Consider the following 9,362-nt stretch of genomic DNA (forward strand, 5'->3'; position numbering starts at 1 on the left):
TGGTTTTGCCTTCTGCCCAGCTGAGTTCAGAACCTGGCTTCACAACCACTCGGGAGAGTTTGAACTAGAAACCTCTATCGGTCTCGAGGGGAAGGCCCCTGCACCCTGTGGCCAGGTGTCTTTCATTGCTTGAGTTCTAGTGCTGCTTGCTTTTTGTTGTCCAGCTGCTATAGATGGACACATTTAAACTGCTCTTAGCCCACCACCCAAAGGGGCAGTTTATCCTCACATGGTGGCTGCAAACACTGTCACATCCTCTCCAAGCTGTTTCCACATCTATAAAGTAAGACTAGGAGCCAGGTAGAGTGGTAAATCATTTTAAGGAGAGTTCATTAACTTAACTATATTCTATCTGAGTTTAAACTCCTTTCCTGGGGCAAGAGGATTCTCGGATTCACCATTAGTAGATATTTCTTTGATCTCAAACTGTGCCTCTGATTGAGCGTCTGTGGGGGGGCGTCTCATGCCCTGGGACAACCTCGCTGGCTCTATCCACATCCAGGTTTCTGACATGGGTAGTTTGTGGACAAATGGAATCAGCAGAGGATCCCCATCTCGCTTTCGTGGACTGTACCGATCTCCCCTGCAGATTCCCACCCTGTGGACTGAGGCTTAGCAGGTGGAAGTTTAACTCCTGTCTGCAGCCCTGCCCCTGCTCTGCGGTGGCAACTCATGCATTAAACTGAGAGAAGAAGAAAGGGAAGCCAGAGGCCTGGCCCACCGAGCCACGAGATGCAGCCAGCCTTGGCATCCGCAGCAAGGACTCTCTTCTTGAGGCCACACCCTATTAGCATCCCCAGGACTTAATTCCCTGAACTGGTTTCTGCTCAGACACTGAAAGCTGAAAATAAGCAGATTATAGGTGGAAGAGGGATAGCTTCAGAGAGAAGCTCCTTCTGAAAGCAAACCAGGTGTTCCTGGAGGGATTCTGCCATCCAAGAAATAATAAGCACCTCTTGGCAGAAAGCCTGACGCAGAGGGAGTGGCTGTTTCAGCAAAAGATTCACCCTTAGTAGATATTTCTTTGATCTCAGCCCATGGATTACAGGGACAAGCTGTCATTCAACATCTGATGACCCTGATATTTGGCATTTCCTTATTTGGGTTGGATCCAAGTGGTCAGTCCCAAGGAGGCCACTGTCCATCTGCAGTGGGCATTGCCCTTTGCTAGACAGATGGCAACATTCAGAGACCCAGCAGTGCTTTTTGGTAGAGGGTGCCTTGCTCTGACAAGTTAAAGCAGAGTGCTTCCGGGCTGCTTTGTGCTCTGCCTGTTTAAAAGTCATGCACAAAAGACTGGAAGGAGTGATTTCATGGCAGCTGAGACGTTTCTACATGTTAGCTGGTGAGCGGGTGGGGCGGGTGGGGCGGTGGGCCCAGGCCTGCCACCTGTGGGGGCAGCTGCAAAACCCTGGAAATGGGACGGCAGGTGCTGCAGCAGGGCTGAGGGCAGGCAGCGGGCAGCGTGGCCTGGAGGGCAGGGGTGCCATGGTGAGGTGGGCCCTTAGAATGATGGTGGACCCCCAGTGACCCCTGTGGGGCCCCCGTGGCAACATCAGAGTCTGCAGGGCTGCTTCAGTGAGGAGAAGACTCGGGACTGTGAGCAAACCCTGGGTAACCCCCCTTCCCTTTTCCAACAGGCGGTGGGAGGCCGGCCCCCAGCACCAGCTGCACGGCTCTGGAAGTCTGAGACTTCAGTTCTGTGAACAAACGGCTGTGCGGGCCCACGGGGAGAGCCAGGCAGGCCACCTCTGCAGGGCTGCTTTGCCCTGGGGTGGTGGGCTCTTCCACCCCACCCCTGCCTCCTGCCCTCCAACCTGTCCCTTCATCAGCCACTTTCCAGGTATGGTGGGGTCCCTTGACTCCCTCACTCTGAGCCCTGAATCCTGGCTCTCGAGGACACAAAGGAGCTGCCCCCAAAGACTTACCATGGACTTTCTCTGAAGCCTCTCTTCCTCTGGGCCCCAGGGGCTCAGAGAGCCCTGTCCTCCTGCCTTAGGCACTTTTCTTGGGCTTTGTCCCTGGCATCTTCTCTGTGTGAAAACCAGCCCACAGCCCAGCTCAGCCTGCACAGCACCCAGTCTGTCTCCGAGTCTGACTTTGTGCTCATTCCCAAGCGGAGCCAGGTCCCCTGCCTACAGCCCTTTGCTCACCTGTGTTGATGGCTTTGCCCAGGAGCATTTCAGATCTTTCTGTGCCACTAATGCGGAGCCCCCAGGGATGTGGCTCTGTATTAAACCCTGCTTCTCCATTCAGCAAGCCCCCCAGGAACCTTTAAAGAACAGTGCCTGGCTCCCTGGGGTTCTGGGGTTCCAGCCAAGCCGGGGGGTCTCAGGAGCTCGACGAGGAGATTCTACATGCGGCAGCGTTTTGAGGCCATCTCTGTACCCTCAGTGGTGTCCCACAGGCCAACCAACTGCCATCTCCGGGCCTTGGAGGTGGAGGTGGCTCTGGCTAATGGGAATATAATGTGAGCCCCGAACCCCAGCCATGCCTGTGACTTTCAGTTTTCAGTTACCACGTGGAGGAAAGATACAAAGAAACAGTGAAATGAATTTTTTCTTGGATTTAATCCATGTATGCAAATACTATCATCTCAATATGTAATCAGTGCACAAATTACTAATGTGCAGACCTCTCTTTCGTAGCAGGTCTTTGAAATCTGGTGTGTGTTTTGTATTCACGGTCCATCTCAAGTCGGATGAACCACGTTTCCAGTGCTCCGTGACTGCAGGTGGCTTGCAGCTACCATATTGGACAGACAAGGACAGGCCACAGGCCCACTGGGTCGCAGTGTTCCTGTGCTACTGGCCTGGAAGGTAACTGCATGTCACTCAGGCAAGCTTGCTGAGGAAGCAGGGTGGCCTCGGCCGCTGTAGTGAGAGGACTCACGCCCAGCCCAGAGCAGCCCCTTCTTGCCAGTTGACTCAGAGCATCTTCTTATCTTGCCCCCCTCCCCACCCCATCTGAGTCCCACATCCAAAACAACTGTCTTCCCATCCTCAGCCTCTATGGCCCAGCTTTCCAGCCCCCACTGCAGACCTGCTGCCGCTTCCTGTCCTGGTTGTCTCTGGAGAGTGGCTGCCAGCCCCAGAGGGAGGCAGAGATCTGGAGAGGTCCAGGAGTTTGGAGGATGTTCACTCTCATTTGCTTTCTCTTGCCGTGTCTCTGGGTCAGCATGCTGAGCCCCAACCATCCTCTGTCCCCCAGGCCCACGTACCCCTGGCCCAGCCACTAAAACGCCCCATAAACTGAGCAGGTCTAAGGATGAGACCCACTTGGCTCTTGGCCAGCTCCCCAGGGACCACCCCTAGTGGGGACAGTTTGATGTCCAAATGTGCAAGACAGCAAGAACAGGACTATAAATAGACCTTCCCCATCGTCCCAGTTATCGGCTCGAGGACTCGGCCCTTTGATGTCCCGGGGGGCACCTGGCCCGCCTCTCCCAACCCTGATGTGATATTTCTGAAAACGCTTTCCTGTGGCCCCTTCGCCCACTGGGCTCCCGCTTATCTTTTATTTTCATAGGCAATTAATCTCCTTTGTCTTTTTTCATTGCATATGGCCCGTTCCTATTCTTCGTTGCTGTTTCAAATCTGTGACTCGTGTGGAGGGTTGGCTTTTATGCTCTAAGTTTTTGCTGAAAGCTGAGGTGGCAGGGATGGCTAATGAGATTTTTTTTTTTGGTTTTTTTTTTTTTTTTTGAAAGTGGCTGTAATTCTTAGGCATGCAGAGAGAGGTTTCGCTGGAAAACTTGGAGAGATAAATTGTAGATGACCCAATTTCATGGCATTATGGAGTGCTACAACTTGACTGGTTCAGCAGCTCCTTCTGAGTACTGACCGTGCCCAGTGGGAGGTGCTCCAGGGACAGGTAACACAGCCCCGTCTACTTGAGGAAGTCAAGCCTAGCATGCGGGTGGATGGCTATCTAGGCTAAGTTAGAAAAGCCTCGTGTCACACCTACCTGCCACTGTGGGTGGTCGGAGGCGGAGGTCAATCGGTGACCTTCCCCCAGAAGAAGTGGGGGCTTCAATGGAACACAGGGATAGGATGCCATAGACACGGTGCCCAGTGCACACCCAGGGACCCAGGAGGAGGCCCTGTGCTAGTGGGGAGGGGAGCACCGGGCTCCACCATGCCCGAGGCTAGAAGCAGCTTCATTTGGTGGCAAAGATCTTGATCCTTGGAGTCAGGACCATTTGGTTTTCTTTCTGATTCTGCTGCTCATAGGTCTCTGGTGACCTTGGCTAGTCCTAGAGCCACTTCAGAGTCCTTCCTAAGACTGTCAGGGCTCATCATTGCCCTTCCCTGACTCTGCTATTCAGAAGGATCAGAATGACCATCACCCATCATCACCCCATCCAGACATCCGCCTGCCACACCCACCCATCCAGCCCGCCACCTACCCATCCATCTGGCTGTCCACCCAGCCACCTAGTCACACACCAATCCATTCACCCAGGCATCCACCCTCTCACCCAAACATCCATCCATTTGCTCCTTCAGCCATCCACCTGTCTAGATTCCCACCCGTCCCTGTGCACATCCCCACCCATCCATCTGTCCACTTCTTGCCCCTCCAGAGAGTCAGTGGGCATTTGTTCACGGGAGCTCTTCTGTGGAAACCTACTCTGTGGCAGACGCTGTACTGAGAGCTGAGAAATGCAGAGCAACAAGTGTGGGGCCTGTGGTCAAGGCGGACAAGGACAGCAGTGGTACAGGTCCAGGGGCTCCTACTGATTGACCAGGTCACTGCCCTCCAGAAGGGAAAGCAAAGGACTCCCGGACCGTGGGAAGAAGGGGCCCTTCTGAGCCTGCGGAGATGCTGTAGGCTCCTCCCCTGAGCCCAGGACTCCCTGTTAGACTGAAAGCTCTTGAGGAGCAGGTCGTGTCTTCATTATCATCCTTAGACCAGGCAAGGGGATCCTCGTTCTGAGAACTCTGTTTAAGAGTCCTGCTCTGGTCCTCTTCAACTGTACCCTACTCCTCAGCGGGAGGAGCCTGTGCGGCCAAAAGCCCATGTCACCTCCTCTTACTCCTTTAGTTCATGCCACAGAGACCTCAAAGGACCTGAGAAGCCCACTTCTAGGGCCTCTGCAAACCTCATCTCTATGGGTCCTCCTGAGGGGATCCTGTCCCTTGTGGGTGTACCCCTGAACCCATTCTGTGACTGTGCATTTGTGGGCTGTGGATGGGAATAAACATGGGGGTGTCCTTGTGGTGTGGGCCAGAGGGGGATGGACATAGAGGGGGGCACAGGCTACAAGGTGGGAACCTACTCTTCCCATAGCATCAGTTCTAGCACAGAGTTCTACCCAGGGATGGGATGTGGCTCAGTGGCAGATCACCTGCCTGTCCTGTGCAAGGCACTGAAAAGAAGAAAAAGAGCTGTGCATTCAAACATGACTTCCAGATGGTTATGGAGGTGTCTTTGTTAAGGTAGGAGGAGGGAAAATATCAACTTTTTAAAAATAGCCTTTATGTGTTTAGATAGAGTTTGTGGACCTGCATTAGTGTTCATGCTGGGTCCTGCAGGACTCCGTGTCGAGTCACATGTTCCTAAGCACACATGGCAACTAGATGTAGTCCATGGATCTGGATTGGATTCTGGATTGGAGGGAACTCTATTAAGTGTAATCAGGACGGTGAACCAAACTAGAATAGGACTGTAGATCAGATAAAATACAGCAATGTTAAACTCTTAAACTTGACAGCTGTGGTTACTGAAGAGAATCCCCCTTAGGAGAAATTCAGACAGATGCATAAGGACCATGGTGTCTGCCATCATTGGAGAGATCAGCATCCATGTGGCCAATGTTGAAGCTGATCACTGTGGGTTAAGGGACATAGTGGTCCTCTGAATTGTTCTTGCAACTCTTTTTTAAACTGTGGGGTTGAAGTTATTTTAGAATAAAAAAGTTAAAAAACAAGCCAGCAGCACAGAGCCTTGGGCAGAGTAGGCACTTAGTGTTTGCTGGGTGACATATAAGCTGGCCTTGGTTTCAACAGTCAGCAACAGGGAGGGACAGAGGTTTAGAACACTGGCCAGCAAACATGATGTGAAGGACGTTCCTGTGCTGGGCTGAGGGCTTTGCTCTGTTAACTCTCTCCATGTTGGTGACAGCCCAAAGCTGCAGGGACTGTTATTGTACAGGTGGGAAAACGACAGAAAAGCTAAAACTGCCCAGGCCTGTGGCCCTTGGCAGGGTCTGAGAGCGCAGGCCTGGTGCTGCCTCTGTAACATCTGCTATCACTCCAGAGCTGGGTGTGAAGAGTCATGGTTCCAGAACTTTCTTGGGGAGTAACTCCTTTTGTCCCCATGACCCTTTACAAGGTCATTGACCCATTTACAAGTGGGGAAATGACAGCACAGAGAGGAGAAGCAGGGAGCCTGAGTCCTGAGCGCTGACTTCTGTGCAGAGCTCCCAGCAGACTGGCAAGGGCAGCAGAGTGTTCAGAGGACGCCCTTGACTGGATGTGCCAGGAATCCATGGGTAATGGGCTGCTGGGTCCCTAGCTGGTGGCCTGCATCCCAGGGTGCGGATCCAAGTGCGGGCTAGTCTGCAGGGGTTCCCGGCGATTTTCTCCCAAGGTGGTCTTGGTCATGTCCTGTTTGGATCCTCAAAGGCAGGTCCTTGGACACATGCGTCTCCAAGGTGAGGTGACATGCAGTCAGGAGGAGGCATGCAGAAATGGCAGGCCTTGTGAGAGTCCTGGAAGGGCTGGGTGCAGCCTGAGCAACGTGGGTTGCAGGGGTGAGGAGGAGGACAGTTGCAGGCAGTAGCCTGGAGACACAGATTCAGTGTCTGGTGGCTTATGACAGCGGGAGAGCCATGAAGGGGTTAAACACAGGAGACACTTCAAGGGTGACAGACAAGATCTGGCAGCAAACGAGCAGGGGACTGAGCCAGCTGTGGCTTCCAACCCAAGCAAGAGGACTGGCTGAGCCTCGGGTCCCCGCCCGCTCCCCTCCCACTCACCTTCTCAAGGAGACCAGCATGCTGTCCATCATGTCCTGCCAGAAGCAGCTGACAAGGTGCCAGAAGACCGGCAAGAAGCTTCTGAGGAGCAACTCCGTGAGACCAGGGGAGCAGGAAGAGGCTGGGAGGGTCATCAGGCTGCGATACGGGCTGAGCCTGGCCACCAGGAGGCTGCGTGGGAGCGACTGAGTCACAGCTCAGCCTCACCCCGGCTCCAGCAGCCCAGGTGGACCTCCCAGCCCAGCAGCCAGACCCTTGGCCTTGGTACTGAGATGTGCACTGCCTGCCCACCCCGTCCCCAGTCCCCTTCGCCCTGGCTCTGTCCCCAAAGCATTCATCTCCCTTTGACACACTGTGTAGTTTATTTATGCTCCAACGTGTTGATCTTCTGTCTCTCCAGCCTCACCTCCAGCTAGAACGCAAGCTTCACTAACACAGGGATGTTCATCTATTTCGTTCACCCATGTCTCCCAGCATCCATGAAGGGGTGGGGGTGGGGTGGGTGAGTGGGTAGTGGCAGGTAGTATGTGCTCAGTAAGTCCTTGTTAATAATTGGAATCAACAGAAGTGGGGAGCCAGGAAGAGGGACTGATTTTGGAGGAAGCCTCCTGCGGCCAGAGAGAAAGGATCTGTGATTTCAAGAGGGCCCGATTTATAAAGCGCTGCCCTCAGCTTTCGCTCCCATAAATTCAGGTTGCCTTGGCCTTCCACAGAAAGCCCTGAGCCAACATGTCCTTCATTGCAAGGACAACAGAGGACGAGAGAGAGTTTTCATTGGGAAGCAGCCACTACTCAGTGGGATCGCGTCGATGGGTGTGGCATTCTGTAGGAGAAAACAACTCTTCCCCTGAGAGTAAGTTTTCCCTGGAAGAGCGCAGACCAGCACCTGTGCTGACAAACAGCATGGGCCTTGGGGAGGCACCGGTGGAGCTGAGCCCTGTCCCCACCTGCAGAGCTGCTCCTGCATGCGCTCAGCCCATGTGGCTCCCACGCTCCCTCCGGAACCCCAGTGCTCCCTTCCTGCTGTCGCTCTGCAGTGTTGTTGCTGACCCGCGGCCAGGCCCCCCAGGGCCAAGTGTTGATCCCGATGCTCCTCTGGGTCACTCTGTCAGTGTTGAACCTGGCACTGTGCTCCTGGCTGCCCATGAGGTTGGAAGAGGCATCTGAGGGCTGCTTGTGCTTGGCTCTCTGCTTGGAAATTCCGGGCTGCTTCGTCGACCACGGGGGCTGGCCGCCCGCTGGGCCTCCCAGCATCTTCCTGCCCAGGGGGTCCTCCTTCCTGGGGGCCAGTCCTCTGCGGCAATGGTCGTCCATGCACTCCTCAGCTAGCCTCGTGAATGGCGTCTGAAGACAGGAACCATCTGGAGAGCTAACGGGACCAGCCCCTGGAGGTCCACTCAATAAACTGGCCACCCCCACTTGAGACAAGTCAAAGCCAGGATAACCAAACAGAGCCTGGACAGGATTCTGTTTGTAAAAACAGAACTTTTTCCAGCTAACACTAAGCGCTTTTAGACACTGGCCTCTCCTGTGCCTGCGTCTTCCCTGTCCTACCACCCAAGTCCCCAACATGTCCTACCTACAAAGCACCTAGCACATGAAGGCCACCACGACACGGCTTCCCAAGGAATGCCCTCCTTCCCGTGGGGATGGATGCGCCCCACTTCTCTGAACCCCAATGCACCTCCAAAGCCCAGGCCCAGTCTTCCACCATGGGAGGGTTTCTTGGAGTCCTCAGTGCCCGGGCACAGCTCCCTTCCGGGAGAGCCGGAGGCAGGTGTCTGAACCCCACGCCCACAGCACGTACTCCTCCTTCTTTATTTTCAACCCATGTGTGTTGAGTAGTAAAGTAGCAGAGGAACAAAGCAAAAAGTCTCCCAGTTACTGCCTTTAGATAAGTTCCCACATCTTATAGGTGTGATGGTGGATTTTGTGGGTCCACTTGGCTGGGGCATGTACGTGGCCAAACATTATCCTGGATGCTTCTGCGAGGGTGGTTTTTGGATGGGTTAGCATTTGAATCAGGAGTCTTTGAGAAAAGCAGATCTCCCTTCCTAGAGGGGGAGGCCATGCGGTCAGCTAGGGGCCTGAGTGGAGCAGGAGAGGTGGCCTCCCGCAAGCAAGAGGGGATCGTGCAGCAGGCAGCCCTTGACTCCCCTCCTGTCTCCAGCCTCTCAGCTCACCCTGTAGACTGGAGATCTGCCAGACTCTGCGGTTGTGTGATTCCCTGACTAAGGTAGCGAGGGGCCAGGCCATCGACAGACATGCTACCGGGGGAAAAGCCAAGTATCTGCAGAGCACAGAGGACCCTCTGGCTCACACAGGGTCAGGGACGGCTTCATGGTCAGCCATGAAGCCGTAAAGGACGCTTTGCCATCTT

At 54.3% G+C, this 9,362-nt stretch overlaps 1 long non-coding RNA gene across 1 annotated transcript; it reads right to left on the minus strand.

Moving 5' to 3' along the window:
* Positions 1-5,405: 5,405 nt before the first annotated feature.
* Positions 5,406-7,592, minus strand: LOC144370248 (uncharacterized). Its single transcript, XR_013430248.1, has 2 exons — positions 7,389-7,592; positions 5,406-7,153 (listed from the first exon to the last, which is right to left on the minus strand). It is a non-coding gene; the product is annotated as an uncharacterized LOC144370248 (long non-coding RNA).
* Between the last annotated feature and the right edge of the window lie 1,770 nt (positions 7,593-9,362).

The sequence above is a fragment of the Ictidomys tridecemlineatus genome, chromosome 1 (genome assembly GCF_052094955.1).
Source record: "Ictidomys tridecemlineatus isolate mIctTri1 chromosome 1, mIctTri1.hap1, whole genome shotgun sequence".
NCBI lineage: Eukaryota > Metazoa > Chordata > Mammalia > Rodentia > Sciuridae > Ictidomys > Ictidomys tridecemlineatus.